The sequence below is a fragment of the Myxine glutinosa genome, chromosome 1 (assembly GCF_964187855.1).
Source record: "Myxine glutinosa chromosome 1, kmMyxGlut1.1, whole genome shotgun sequence".
NCBI lineage: Eukaryota > Metazoa > Chordata > Myxini > Myxiniformes > Myxinidae > Myxine > Myxine glutinosa.
The window spans coordinates 111,686,276-111,702,570 of record NC_136261.1 but is presented as its reverse complement, the minus strand read 5'-3'; the positions used below and the strand labels follow the sequence as shown (position 1 = coordinate 111,702,570).

At 44.7% G+C, this 16,295-nt stretch overlaps 1 protein-coding gene across 2 annotated transcripts in view; it reads right to left on the bottom strand.

Annotated features, from left to right (window-relative positions):
• Positions 1–15,579, bottom strand: part of LOC137427698 (palmdelphin) — a 67,338-nt gene extending 51,759 nt beyond the window's left edge. Inside the window, exon 1 of one of the 2 annotated variants that reach the window (XM_068117377.2) lies at positions 15,116–15,579. The gene's annotated coding sequence lies outside the window, so the exon portion shown is untranslated. The remainder of the gene's footprint in view (positions 1–15,115) is intronic. The other variant, XM_068117386.2, reaches the window with a different exon arrangement.
• Positions 15,580–16,295: the final 716 nt, after the last annotated feature.

The window sequence follows — 16,295 nt, the reverse complement described above, 5'->3', positions numbered from 1 at the left end:
CTTTTGTTCTTCCAGTTTTTGTATTGGCTTGCGCCATGAGCGCCTTCACTATCGAGCAAGGCATTCTGGGAACGTTTCCCTGCTTCCTTGGCCTCGACGAAAATGAGAACTTCCTCCAAGCTCATGTTCTGATTTTGATCGCCGAGAATGTCCTGTTGTATATCTTGATCGGCGAGTCCCCGACATAGGACATCGCGAACCATGTCCTTGGTGTAGTTGACATCAGTAGGGGGATTGCATGAGCATACAACAGAAAACTTGCAGATCTCAGCTTGACCAGCCAGACGGGCTGCGTAGGTACGAATTGGTTCTTCTCGGTCCTGTCGCATGTTGTGGAGGTTTACGCGGGACACCATGGTATCGAAACATGGTATCGACTACCTTTTTTACTGGCTACGTTTTACTATATACATAATATGTATTTTAACCCATTGGGCTACATTTTATATGATAGGGTAATGTAAAACTGTTGTTTGTGCACAAAACCACATTCTTTGGATAATTTAGGGCTGTGATCACAAATGCAATTCATGAAATTACTCCACAACAACTGGATAGGGTTATTAACAAGTTGGAAAGACTAAGAATTTGAACTGCATTGAGTAAAAACCTTATGAATTACACTTTCATACACCATTTATATTTTGTTTGTATCATGTGTACATGAAAACTAGGTTCAAAGTTGCACAAGCACTTTAGGTACACAAGAATGACAACATTTTCCAGACAGTTTTGATGAAATGACACTATGAAAATGATCAAGTAAGCACACATGTGCGTGCATATGTAGACACACACACACACACGCGCACACACACACACACACACACACACACACACACACACACACACACACACACACACACACACACACACACACACACACCATTCTTCCAAATTAATCAAAGCATCAGCAATAACAATGATAAAGCAATCCTTACAGCATTGTCAGCTATATATATCCAGTCACGTGAAAAAGTAAGTACACCCCATGTAAAGTTTTGACTTTTTCAACATATTTCAACATACAGCTATTTGATCTTCATTTCAACAATATTGATAGATAAAGGTGATATAATACAACAAATATCATGAAACATTTACATTTTGTAGTCCATTGTATAATTTAAATAAACATAAATGCAAATTTCGCATGTGGAAAAAGTAAGCACACCCTTTGCTCCAATAGGTGGTATTGCCCCCTTTGGCAGAAACAACCTCAAGTAGGCGTTTCTTATAACTGTCTACCAGTCTCTGACATCGACTGGGAGAAATTTTTTCCCACTCCTCCATGCAGAATTCTTTCAGCTGTGCGATGTTTGAGGGGTTTATTGCATGCACAGCTCCTTTCAAATCCCCCCACAACATCTCGATGGGATTTAGATCCGGGCTTTGACTTGGTCATTCCAGAACCCTCCATTTCTTTCTTTTCAGCCATTCCTTGGTGGATTTACTGGTATGTTTAGGGTCATTGTCATGTTGCCAGGTCCACCTTCGGTTGAGCTTCAACTTTCCGACAGATGGCCTCACATTATCCTCAAGCACCCTCTGGTACAATGAAGAATTCATAGTGGATTCTATGATGGTGAGCTGCCCAGGCCCTGATGCAGCAAAGCTGCCCCAAACCATAATATTTCCACCACCATGCTTTACAGTTGGTATCAGGTTCTTGTAGTCAAATGCTGTCTTTGCTTTTCGCCAAACATGTCTTCTGGTACTGTGGCCAAATAGCTCTACCTTTGACTCATCTGTCCAGAGCACATTGTTCCAGAAGTGCTGGTCTTTGCCTAGGTGTTCATTGGCAAACTTTAGTCTTGCCCTGATGTTCTTTCTGGACAGCAACGGTTTCCTCCTGGCACATCTCCCATGTAGATCAAATTTGTGCAGCCTCTTTCTAATGGTAGACTCGTGCACTTTGACATCAACAGTGGCAAGAGCTACCTGTAGGTCACGTGATGATATTCTAGGGGTTCTTAGAGACTTCTTCCAGCATGTTGCGGTCTGCTCTCGGGCTGAACTTGCTGGGGCGGCCTGGCCTGAACAAGTTGGCAGTTGTTTGGAATCTTCTCCACTTGTAGATGATCTTCCGGACAGTCGAATGATTGATTTCAAATTGTTTGGAGATCTTTTTAAATCCCTTCCCAGACTTGTAGGCATCTATCACCTTCTTTCTGAAGGCCTCAGAGAGCTCTTTTGATCTAGGCATGGTGACGCCGCACACTTCAACAACAAAGAGCAAACCAAACTAAATGTCTGAGGTTTAAATAGGACAGGTTCCTCCAAGATCCTCTCTAACGATGTTCTAATCATTTGCACCTGAGCTGGTGCACCTGATTCTAATTTTAGGTATTTGAAGTAGTGATAAATGTTGGGGTGTACTTACTTTTTCCAAATGCGAAATTGGCATTTATGTTTATTTAAATTATACAATGGACTACAAAATGTAAATGTTTCATGATATTTGTTATATTATATCACCTTTATCTGTCAATATTGTTGAAATGAAGATCAAATAGCTGTATGTAGAAATATGTTGAAAAAGTCAAAACTTTACATGGGGTGTACTTACTTTTTCACGTGACTGTATATATATATATACAAGGCAGTTCACAAAATAATGACTTTTATTTTTGTCTACCAATATACATATTTGTACATATTAAATCCCCTAATTTGGCAAGGCAGGAAGGAACAGGTGAAGTCCTATAACAGCAGTTGCTGCACGACATGTTTGCACCAAGCATCATCTGCCACAAAAACGCATTGTCTATGCCCTCCCAATCACCCATTAAGAGGTGAAGTTGCAGTCAGGGTGGATATTTGACGAACTTCATATGGTCACAAATAAACTATTTGGCAGTATGCCATCCTGACAAGCTCATAATAATGGCAAAATCTGGATCAGTGGCTTTGCATCCAAGGCTAACTCCACACATGGCTAACCGACGTTCTGTACTCTCGTTGCCAACGTGTGGCTCTGAACTAAATGCTTTCATCTCCTCTCCCTGTCAATGCCCCAAGGCAGTGTTCTGGGCCCAGTCCTATTCCTAGTCTTCATAAATGATCTCTCTGACTCTCTTGGAAATTCCTTTTATCTATTTGCTGATGACTCCTCCCTCTGCCGTTACATCCCTCATCCTTCAGACAGGCCAGCTGCATCCCTCTCTAAATGCCTTGACAACATCACAAGCTGGTCAAACACTTAAAATATGTCTCTCATTCTCGACAAATCTTACAGTCATACTCTCACTATCTCTCTCCAAAAGGACCATCTGTCAAACCCAACCCCCGCATCTACTTTCTTAACAATCCTCTTGAGGAAGTTCAGTAATTCAAACTCCTGAGCTCACAATCAGCCATAATCTTTCTTAGGCAAACAATATTTCAAAATTAGCCTCCAAAGCCAGTCGCCGACTGGGCATCTTCCGTCATACAAAATCCTTCCTTACCACTTCTGAACTCCTATTCCACCTACAAGGCCTTCATCCACAGCTTGATGGAGTACTGCTCTTACCTCTGGGCTGGCTCCCCATCTCACATCTTGCTCAGCTTGATTCTGTGGAAACCAAGGCCTTTAAGATTATTGGGATCTCCCGCAATGAATCACTTCAACATCTCACACAGATCGGTGGTCTCTCTGTCTTCTACCTCCTTTCTGGTTGTGCACCCTCTACTCTTTCTATGCTTTGTCCTCCACCCCCCAGGTTTCTGCAGGGTGCACATCGTCCACAATCAAGTCCCTTCTGGTGAAACTACCTAAATCCAGGCTCAATGCTCACTTCCACTAATCCGTTCTTCTTTTTTCCCACCTGTGCAACCAACTTCTACATTCTCATCAATCTCATTCTTCCCTCCTGGTCTTGTGACCATGCACACTGGTGGGGTATTGGTACCTCTCTCACCAGCCATGGCACTTCAGCAAATGACTTCTGTGACTCCATGGGACTAACTCAATCTGTGAAATTTCCAACCGAGATTTCTCCCAATGACAAATCCTCCCCTCTGGACTTGGTGATGACTAATGTTCCTGCAAATGTCACCTGCCCTTCCTCCACTCCAATTGGTTTATTTGATCATATGCTTGTGAAGGTAAACATCTTTCTAGCTAGTATCAGAGATCTGCCTCAATGCTGGTGAGTCTGGCTGTTCACTCGGGCAAATTGGCAGGGACTGCAAACAGCCATCTTTCTTCAGGACTGGTCTCCCATATCTCCTGCCCCGGATGTCAACTCAGCTTGGAAACTGTTCCAAAGAAACCTGCTCTCTCTCATGCACAGATTAATCCCATCTCTTCTTCAATTGTCCTACCCTTCTTCCCGCTCATGATACACTGAATCTTGTGGTGAGGCAGTTGCTCTGAAACAACTTGCCTTCTCTTCCTGGAAAGCAAATATGACTGAAGGCAATATCAATGCATTCCAAAAAGCCCACAACAAATGCATGTCCACTATCAAGAGAGCCAGAAAACAACATCTGCTCAACCTGAAGATTGAACTTTCAAATTTATCTCCCTCCTCCAAAACCTGGTGGTGCATTGGTCTGTCTTTGGAGTATGCTCCCCCTCAATCTTTTCCCTAATTTCAAATGGCACCACAGCCAACTTCATTCGTGAGAAGGCCGAATGCTTCAATTCTGTGTTTGCTTCCAAATCCTGTGTCCACAAGCCTTCACTCTCTGTATACACCCATTCCTGTCGTACCCAACTGCTCCTGGATTCTGTATATTTTGCACCTGAGAAGGTGGGCAAGTTTCTGTCAACCGTTGTCTCTGACTCTGCTGCTGGACCGGAAGCAGGGGCATCGAGAGTGGTGGTCAGGGAGAGGGGGCGTCGCTGCCTCGGTGCCCGGGGTCCGTTAAGAGGCCCGAGCTTCTCCTTTATTTTTTTTTAAAAAGTCAAGTGAAACCCCTCATCGGCTCATCCTCATTTCCTTATCGTTTCATTTAAATGCAGAAGCTGATTTTGCTTTCCTTGCCGGAAAAAAAACATCGCTGTTAATGGTACAGTTGTTTTTTTTAGTAAAATATTCAGGTAAATGACACGGATAAAGAATAATTTTGTCCTTGTGTGCATTTTATTACCTTCGCAAAAGCGGAAGGTTATGTTTTGATCGCTGTGTATTTATTTGTATGTCTGTGTGTGTGTATGTTAATCGCATAACTCAAAAAGTATTCAACCGAATTGCATGAAATTTGGTGGGATGATTGGTTATTATACGGGACACATTTGATTAGATTTTGGGAAACAGATTTGCTCAAATTCTGACTATTTTTAACTCGATCGTATTTCACTCAAAGTTATGAGCGACTGAAGAAGAAGATGTCCATCCAGGACGTCATCACTATAACGCGATCTCCCGCGATCATTTCAACCTCAAAAAAAATTATAATTGCAGATTTGACAATAGATGAGGCATATTAACAAACGAATGAAACAGATTTGCTCAAATTCTGACTATTTTTAACTCGATCGTATTTCACTCAAAGTTATGCGCGACTGAAGAAGAAGATGTCCATCCAGGACGTCATCACTATAACGCAATCTCCCGCGATCATTTCAACCTCAAAAAAAATTATAATTGCAGATTTGTCAAGAGATGAGGCATATTAACAAACGAATGAAACAGATTTGCTCAAATTCTGACTATTTTTAACTCGATCGTATTTCACTCAAAGTTATGAGCGACTGAAGAAGAGGATGTCCATCCAAGACGTCATCACTATAACGCGATCTCCCGCAATCATTTCAACCTCAAATGAAATTCAAATTGCAGATTTGTCAATCGGGGAGGCATATTAACAGACGAATGAAACAGATTTGCTCAAATTCTGATTTTTAAAAATCGATCGCATTTCACATAAAGTTTGAGGTACTAAAGAAGAAGAAGATTCGTTTAGCTTCTCAGATAAAATAAATAATTCTGTCTGCAATTTCAGGTTAATTACCTTCGCAAAAGCGGAAGGTTATGTTTTGATCGCTGTGTATTTATTACCTTCGCAAAAGCGGAAGGTTATGTTTTGATCGCTGTGTATTTATTTGTATGTCTGTGTGTGTGTGTATGTTATTCGCATAACTCAAAAAGTATTCAACCGATTCGCATGAAATTTGGTGGGATGATAGGTTATTATCCGGGAACCATTTGATTAGATTTTGGAATCGATCGGGTCAAAGGTCAAGGTCAAGGTCATGAAAAGGTCAAAATCGTCTTTTTACCATAGCGCGGTCAATTTGTGTCCAATTTGTATGAAACTAATGCCAAAATGTTCAGAATTCAATGCCCAATCTTGTGATATGCGACATGACACTCTGACGTCATAACCCTTGTTTATTTACTATGCTTTACTAGGCGTGCCTACCATTTGTTTACTATGCTTTACTAGGCATGCCGACCAGTTGTTTACTATGCTTTACTAGGAGTACCTACCAGTTGTTTACTATGCTTTACTAGGCCTGCCTACCAGTTGTTTACTATGCTTTACCAGGAGTGCCTAGCAGTTGTTACCTTCGCAAAAGCGGAAGGTTATGTTTTGATCGCTGTGTATTTATTTGTATGTCTGTGTGTGTGTGTGTGTATGTTATTCGCATAACTCAAAAAGTATTCAACCGAATTGCATGAAATTTGGTGGGATGATTGGTTATTATACGGGACACATTTGATTAGATTTTGGGAGCAATCGGGTCAAAGGTCAAGGTCAAGGTCACGAAAAGGTCAAAATCGTATTTTTACCATAGCGCGGTCAATTTTTATCCAATTGGCATGCAACTAATGCCAAAATGTTCAGAATTCAATGCCCGATCTTGTGATATACATGACCCAGTGAAGACATTACCCTTGTTAGCGGTTGGGGGTCAAAGGTCAGGGGGGTCACGACCTTGCAAAATGTGCGTTTTTTGTAATAACTCGGTCAATTCTTATCCGATTTGCATGAAATCAGCACCAAACTGTTCACTGTTCTGTTCCCTACACTCCCATGCCAAGTACAGAACAGTAGCTGCGGCGAAGGTATGCGCTCTACCGAGTGCCCGTTCTAGTTTTGTACTGTTTCAGGCCGTTTGTCTGGAGCAATCATGACGCTTTGGACAATTGGACCGCACTGTATGTTCCATACTATGAAACACGTACGAGGTGCACTAACTTCAACTTGTATAATAGATTTGGTAATACTTTATTTATTTACTTTTCAACACTTGCACTGTGAGCTAAAAAGGCTGCTGCTGTGATTTTGCTTTATTTATGAACTCGTTGCTACTCTAACTGAGGATCTTCCTCAAAGAAAGTTCCTTCAAAAGTTATAAAAGAGAAAGGTTTGTGTCCTACCCTTCAACTGGAGAATTGTGCAACTGAACCAGACGGCATCAGCCCACGGGTCCTAAAATCCTGTTCTGCCGCTCTATCTCACCCTCACTCTATTCTCTTCACCCTCTCTTTTGCTCAAGGTCATCTTCCATCAGTTTGGAAATCAGCAAACATTACCGCTTTACACAAAAATGGGCAAAAACAGATCCTTGCAACTACAAACCAATCAGCCTGCTCCCAATTATCAGCAAAGTCATGGAATCCGTCATCGCTTGGGATATCAAATCCTTCCTCTTCTCCAATGGCTTGATCTGTGATCATCAATTTGGTTTCAGACCTGGTCACACTACCCTGGGCATGCTGATTCTGCCATCTCAACAATGGATGAAAGTCCTCAATGCCAATCAGGAAGTCAGAGCTGTCTCGCTTGACATACCACGTGACTTCGATGTGGTCTGGCACCCCGCTCTGCTCACCAAACCTTCCTCCTATGGTATTCATGGAAATCTCCATGCATGGCTTGTGGACTTCCTCTCTGGTTGTAGTCGACGTGTGGCCCTGAATGGATTTCTCTCATCTCCCCTTCCTATTCAGGCTGGAGTTCCCCAAGGCAGTGTTCTAGGCCCTGTGCTTTTTCTGGTCTTCATCAATGATCTCTCCGACTCTCTGGAAAATCCTCTCCATCTCTTTGCTGATGACTCCACTCTCTGCTGCTCCATTCCTCATCCCTCAGATCGGCAGTCTGCAGCCTCCTCACTCTCTGCAGACCTGGATAACATCACAAACTGGTGTAACAAGTGGAACATGTCTTTCAATTCTGACAAATCTCATACTCTTACTGTGTCTCTCCAAAAAGACGACTGGACAACCCCCACCCTCCCACCCCCATCCACTTTCTCAACAATCCTCTCCAATAAGTTCTGTCACTCAAGCTTTTGGGTCTCACTATCTGCCATGATCTTTTCTGGGAAAACCACATTTCCAAGCTGGCCTCCAAAGCCAGTCGCCGACTGGGCATCCTCCGTCATGTGAAGTCCTTCCTTGGCACACCTGAGCTCCTCACCATATACAAGGCTTTCATCCGCAGCTCAATGGAATACTGCTCTCCCCTCTGGGATGGTGCTCCTGCCTTACATCTAGCTTGGCTTCACGCTGTTGAAACCAAAGCTTTTAGAATCATTGGAATCTCCCGCGATGAAGACGATTGTGAGGGCCTTTCACTCACTCACCGCAGGCAGGTAGGTGGTCTTTCTGTCTTCTACCGACTCCTATCCGACCTAGCTCCCCCAGCTCTATCTGTGCTCTGTCCCCCAAATATTCCTACAGGTCGCACAAGGTCCGCCTGCAACCTTCTTCTGATGAAATTGCCAAAATCAAGACTCTCTGCTCACCTTCACTCTTTCATTCCTCTTTACTCCCGCCTCTGGAACAAACTCCCTCACTCTCTTCAATCCCACTCCTCCCTCCAGGTATTTAAAACAGCTGTTCACCACCATCTCTTATCTTCCCCCTTCCAAAACCTTGATCTTTTCTACCCCCGTTAATTCACCACAGATCCTTTTTTTTTTTTTAAATACGAATTTCTTTCCTGGAAGTCCTAGCAGTGTCCATGTGTTTTATACCTCTCCCACCCCCCCCCCCTTCCCATGCATCCTCCCCCAAGCCCTGTCCCTTCTACAGATCTCCTGATGTCCCTGTTCTCTGCTGTTGTACTTGTGTGCTTCTCTCTCTCTCCCCATCTTGTCTCCCACTCCCTTTATTGTATGTTTTGTGTGTGTGTTTTTTTTTGTGATTACCTGTTAGCTCTTACACGAGCTTCAATCTTGTATTTAAAAAAAAAAAAAAAGGTGGGGTTGGGGGCCCCGAGGTTGTTTGCCTCAGGGCCAGTGCTGGCTCTCGACGCACCTGACCGGAAGACATCAGCTCACGTGTCCTAAAAACCTGCTCTGTTGCTCTTTCACATAATCTCTCTGCCCTTTTCACACTATCATTTGCCTTCGGTCATCTTATATCTACTTGGAAATCTGACAACATCACTGCATTACATAAAATGTGCAAAAACGTATCCCCTTAACTCCAGATCTCTTGGCTTACCTCCAACAAATCAGCAAGGTCATGGATTCCATCACCGCAGTTGATATAAAACCTTCATTTTCCCTTACAGCCTCATCTCAGATCACCGATTTGGTTTCAGACCAGGTCACTCTACCTTGGACATTCTGCTTCTACTCACCCAACAATGGATGGAGGCCCTTAATGTGAGACATTAAATCAGGGCCATCTCTCTGGACATATCTCGTCCTTTCGATACAGTCTGGCATCCCACCTTACGATCGAAACTGTCTGCCTATGGAATCCAAGGCCAACTACACATGTGGCTTACTGACTTCCTCTATTCTCATAGCCAATTTGTGGCACCCAATGGAATCCTTTCATCTCCTCTCCCTGCCAAGGCTGGAGTGCCCCCAAGGCAGTGTTCTGGGCTCAATCTATTCCTGATCTTCATCAATCTCTCTGACTCTGGAGAAATCCCCTGTATCTATTTGCTGATGACTCCACCTCTGCCGTGACAAACCTCATCTTTCAGACAGGCAGGCTGCAGCCTCTTCCATCTCTTCAGACACAGACAAAATCACAAGCCTGTCAAACACTTGGAATCTATCTGACAAATCTGACTTTCTATCCTGACAAATCTCACACTCTCACTATCTCTCTCCAAAAGGACCACATGGCAAACCCTCACATATACTTTTTAAACAATCCTGTTGAGGAAGTAGTTCCATCACTCAAACTCCTGGGTTTCACTATCCGCCATGATCTTTCTTGGACAAACCACATTTCAAAGTTGGCCTCCAAAGTCAGTCGCTGCCTAGGCATCCTCCATCGTACAAAATCCTTCCTTGGCACACCTGAACTCCTATCCACCCACAAGACATTCATACACAGTTTATTAACAGTAGTAGTGCTCCCCCCTCTGGGCTGGCTCCCGTCCCTCATACCTTGCTCAGTTTGACACCATGGAAACCTGGAAACCAAGGCCTTCAAAATCATTGGAATCTCCTGCGCTGAGGCTGAATCCTTGAGCCCATCACTTTCCCATCACAAACCAGTAGGTGGTCTCTCTGTCTTCTATCAATTCCTTTCTGGTCTTGCACCCTCTGCTCTTTCCATGCTTCCCCAACCCCTACCCCCACCTATACGAAATCTTAATAATAAAAATATCGTAAATATAATCATAACACTGCAATCCCTTTGTCGTGACTACAGAGTTACTGGATTGAAGCGGTGTATGGTTGGTTCATTGTCGACTCGACACATATTGAATAAACCAGTGTCTCAATGCAATCTCCTCACTTCCATGGTGACAGACAGCTTAGAGACTTACAGTACTTCAATTTTTTTTAATACTTACATTATTTGTTAACTGGTATAGTGGTATCCCCTCCCAGGTCACTATCCTCTTCAACTAAAATATCAAACAAGCCAGGCTACGCCGCTGTTAGGCTTTCGGTCTTGTTTTGTATACATAGTTGAGGCTCATGGAAGAGCAAGAATTAGTATACTGAATGGATCAGGACGCTACAAGACAAAAATAACAGTTGAGAGAGGGGGAAAACACCGACAAAAGAGTTGAAGGTCAAGATAGAGGTAGACTTGGATAAACAATGGGTGTGTGGAGGAATGCGGGGCAGGAGAGGATGCATAGGGTGGTCAAGATGGGTACGGAAGAAAACTCTCAGGAGGGAAAACTGGAAATTTGGAAGGAGGAGGGATTGGGGTGGCATGGGGGTGTGAGGGGGTTAACGAGGGTAGAAAAGATCATGGTTTTAGATTGGGGACGATCTGAGATGGTAGTGAACAGCTGAATTGAAGACCTGGAGGGTTGGTGGATCAGTGAGCAGGGAGCTGTGATCCTTGATTTTGGTAGTTTCACCAAGAGTGGTTTGTTGAAACTACCCTTCTGGTGAAACTACCTAAATATATACATCATTGCCTAAGGAAGAGCATTTTGTGGAGAAACTCTTTCGTGCGTTTTTGGAAGAGGGTACTAAATTAGGTTGTGGTCTTATTAGTCCGGTGGTCATTGAAAGGTTTGGCCTGGTACCTTGCTCTGCATTTACACACCTTTTACCACGTTATTCATTGTAATAAAGACATGGGCACAGCAGGCATACAATGCATGGTTCATGAAGGTAATTGCAACTGCGACGACTGAGATAGTGAATCTTGACTTTTTTGTGAAACTTTTGAAGAATGCAGAGTATGTTGGATTCTCTCCTGTGGGGACATTTGGAGAGTCAACTCTTGATGTAACTGAGGATGAAAGTTGTGCAATTGGGAAACTCGATCACGGATGCATTTGTGTCAGGAATAACTCCACCAGTTGGTTTGTGGGTGTAGGTGAGCAAAATGACCAGGTTAAACATCTTGTTTAGGACAACGAAATGCCCAAAGAATATTGTTAAAATTAGAAGATTTGAAATTGTGTTGTTGAATGTGCTTTTTGTGGGCGACATTTGTATCATACAATCATCAATAATGGTGTTCAACCAGTACCACGTCACAAAATTGTAACTTTCTCACGCTTCATGATTGTGTCCCGTGTTCCCAGGAATTTTGTCCTCATTTTCTAGGGAGCATTAATGGGGCATTTGTGATGGAACACTGTCCCTCTGTCTGGAGAGGATAGCAAAACGCTTAAAAACTTTCAACGGAAGAAAACACACTTCAGGACCCGGTGAATTGATATTTGTACACACAGGATGTAGTAATGTGATAACATTTTGTAATAACACATCTGATGTAACATTTTAATATGCAATGTATTTAATATTAACATTTTAATATTCAGAATGCAGCACCAACTGCAACAACAGAAACAACAACAACACACAGCAGAAAGTTCAAAATTTATACAACTAGAGTTTATAGAATGAGTGACTCCATGCTGTCTGAAGATACAAGGACATGGGTGGGCTTGACTAGCGGCAAATTTGATTGGTCGTGATGACGTAAAATGCTGTAATATTTTGTCCAAGTACCGTAAACAGAAGGGTTTTCAAGGTAGCTCATCTCCAGTTATGTCATCTCCAGTCACGTCATCTCCAGTCACGTCATCTCCAGTCATGTCATCTCCAGTCAGTCATCTCCCAACTCTCATCTCCAGTCATCTCTTCCCAACTCTGATCTCCAGTCAGTCATCCCAACTCTCATCTCCAGTCAGTCATCTCCAGTCATCTCTTCCCAACTCTCATCTCCAGTCATCTCATCCCAACTCTCATCTGCAGTCAGTCATCCCAACACTCATCTCCAGTCATCTCATCCCAACTCTCATCTCCAGTTATGTCATCTCCGGTCACGTCATCTCCGGTCATGTCATCTCCAGTCATGTCATCTCCAGTCATGTCATCTCCAGGCATCTCATCTCCAGTCATCTCATCTCCAGTCAGTCATCTTCCAACTCTCATCTCCAGTGATCTCTTCCTAACTCTGATCTCCAGTCAGTCATCCCAACTCTCATCTCAATTCAGTCATCCCAACTCTCATCTCCAGTCAGTCATCCCAACTCTCATCTCAATTCAGTCATCCCAACTCTCATCTCAATTCAGTCATCCCAACTCTCATCTCCAGTCAGTCATCCCAACTCTCACTTCCAGTCATCTCTTCCTAACTCTCATCTCCAGTGATCTCTTCCCAACTCTCATCTCCAGTCATCTCTTCCCAACTATGATCTCCAGTCAGCCATCCCAACTCTCAACTCCAGTCATCTCTTCCCAACTCTCATCTTCAATCAGTCATCCAAAATCTCATCTCCAGTCATCTCATCCCAATTCTCATCTCCGGTCATTCATCACAACTCTCATCTCCAGTGATCTCATCCCATCGCTCATCTCCAGTGATCTCATCCCAACTCACATCTCCAGTCATCTCATCCCAACTCTCATCTCCAGTCATTCACCCCAACTCTCATCTCCAGTCATTCATCCCAACTCTCATCTCCAGTCATTCATCCCAACTCTCATCTCCAGTCAGTCATCCCAACTCTCATCTCAATTCAGTCATTCATCCCAACTCTGATCTCCAGTCAGTCATCCCCACTCTCATCTCCAGTCAGTCATCCCAACTCTCATCTCCAGTCAGTCATCCCAACTCTCATCTCCAGTCAGTCATCCCCACTCTCATCTCCAGTCAGTCATCCCAACTCTCATCTCCAGTCAGTCATCCCCACTCTCATCTCCAGTCAGTCATCCCCACTCTCATCTCCAGTCAGTCATCCCCACTCTCATCTCCAGTCAATCATCCCAACTCTCATCTCCAGTCAGTCATCCCAACTCTCATCTCCAGTCAGTCATCCCCACTCTCATCTCCAGTCAGTCATCCCCACTCTCATCTCCAGTCAGTCATCCCCACTCTCATCTCCAGTCAGTCATCCCCACTCTCATCTCCAGTCAGTCATCCCCACTCTCATCTCCAGTCAGTCATCCCCACTCTCATCTCCAGTCAGTCATCCCCACTCTCATCTCCAGTCAGTCATCCCCACTCTCATCTCCAGTCAGTCATCCCCACTCTCATCTCCAGTCAGTCATCCTCACTCTCATCTCCAGTCAGTCATCCCCACTCTCATCTCCAGTCAGTCATCCCCACTCTCATCTCCAGTCAGTCATCCCCACTCTCATCTCCAGTCAGTCATCCCCACTCTCATCTCCAGTCAGTCATCCCCACTCTCATCTCCAGTCAGTCATCCCCACTCTCATCTCCAGTCAATCATCCCAACTCTCATCTCCAGTCAGTCATCCCAACTCTCATCTCCAGTCAGTCATCCCCACTCTCATCTCCAGTCAGTCATCCCCACTCTCATCTCCAGTCAGTCATCCCCACTCTCATCTCGTCAGTCATCCCCACTCTCATCTCCAGTCAGTCATCCCCACTCTCATCTCCAGTCAGTCATCCCCACTCTCATCTCCAGTCAGTCATCCCCACTCTCATCTCCAGTCAGTCATCCCAACTCTCATCTCCAGTCAGTCATCCCCACTCTCATCTCCAATCAGTCATCCCCACTCTCATCTCCAGTCAGTCATCCCAACTCTCATCTCCAGTCATCTCATCCCAACTCTCATCTCCAGTCAGTCATCCCAACTCTCATCTCCAGTCATCTCATCCCAACTCTCATCTTCAGTCAGTCATCCCCACTCTCATCTCCAATCAGTCATCCCCACTCTCATCTCCAGTCAGTCATCCCCACTCTCATCTCGTCAGTCATCCCCACTCTCATCTCCAATCAGTCATCCCCACTCTCATCTCCAGTCAGTCATCCCAACTCTCATCTCCAGTCATCTCATCCCAACTCTCATCTCCAGTCAGTCATCCCAACTCTCATCTCCAGTCATCTCATCCCAACTCTCATCTTCAGTCATCGTATCCCAACTCTCATCTCCAGTCAGTCATCCCAACTCTCATCTCCAGTCATCTCATCCCAACTCTCATCTTCAGTCATCGTATCCCAACTCTCATCTCCAGTCAGTCATCCCAACTCTCATCTCGAGCCCATCACGTTTCACAGCAGTAACAACGTCATTCTGCCCTCTGCAATCTTTACTAAGGTAACACTGAGACATCTAGCGTCAGCACCACGAAACGTCGTACCCGGTGCTGGGAAGAGCTAATTCGCGGACATACATGTTAACCGTCTCCTGTCCATATATGACATCATTGTGACACATGACGTGGAATGCAGAGCTTCCCCGACGTCGTTACACGTTCCGCTTGCGGCTGCGGGAAGGCAAGAGAGCGATGGAGATTTAGAGCGTCAGGCGACATACCTCCAGAAACGCGCAGTGGTCACGTGGGATTCCAAAAGCTTCCTTCAACAACCGGACCCGAGCAGTTGTCGGGATTCGGTTTATCTCCAACAACACCGAGAGACTTCAGCAGCAGCAAGACGAGGATGGAAGATGAGATATGGTCGCCACTGCGCCAGCTGCCGAATGTATTGGCAGACTGGGAGCAACAGCGAGCAGGAATGGATGGATGGAGGGTGGTCTGGATTAGCTCCGAAGAGCGAAGCAGAAAAGGGGAGGGATTTGGGAGGGAGGGAGAGGCAAGAGGGGAGAGGCAAATGCAGAGATAGCGAGCAATGGGGGAGGGAGAGTTGGAGTGGATTCTGGCTTCGATGCTTATTTGCGCGGGAGAGTAGAGCAAAGAATCCCAGGGGAATGAACGGCATCCATACGAGGAGAGATGTCCAAATATCCCGCCATATTTGCGTACATAATAAATAGTTAGCACCGATCTGCATATCACTGATCGTATTACAGCCTACAGGTATGTATTGGTCGGTCATCTTTATCCAATCAAAACATGGCACACCAAACATACGGACGCATTTAAAACGCCCCCACTACTCCCATCATTATAGCGCCACAGTCGAGCTGTTTGTTTCTTTTCTTAACACTGGCAATGGGGGCGGGACCACAAATTAAGCCCCGCCCCCTCCGTCAGCAGCACTTTCACTGTCCCCCGCGTACGTTCGACGTGCCACGTGCGGTGGTCGTACGTTGCTCATTTAATGACGAACGCCCAAAATTTGGTTCCTTCTTACTTTTTTCAATTCCGAAATCGTCTGTCAATAAACAGAGCGTTGATAGAACTATGTCAACTACCTTTACGAGGAAGCAAGGTGGAGACTGGGATTTTAGGGGTGTGTTCAGTTAGCAAGCGGCGAGCTAGCGCTTGCCAAGCCAGCTGTTCCTTAACGGTTTCCATTGGAGTGCCTGCTTGAGCCACTTGGCAAAAAACTTGGTAACTGAACACACCCCGGCAGGTGTTCGGAGGTAGATCTTCATTGGACAAAAACAGGGGTACGGCGTGTGGTAATCTATCTATAATTCCAGTAATCTCTGTGTGTGTGTGTGTGTGTGTGTGTGTGTGTGTGTGTGTGTGTGTGTGTGTGTGTGTGTGTTTGTCTGTGACCGCTGTTTCTCGACAACCACGGGTCCGATA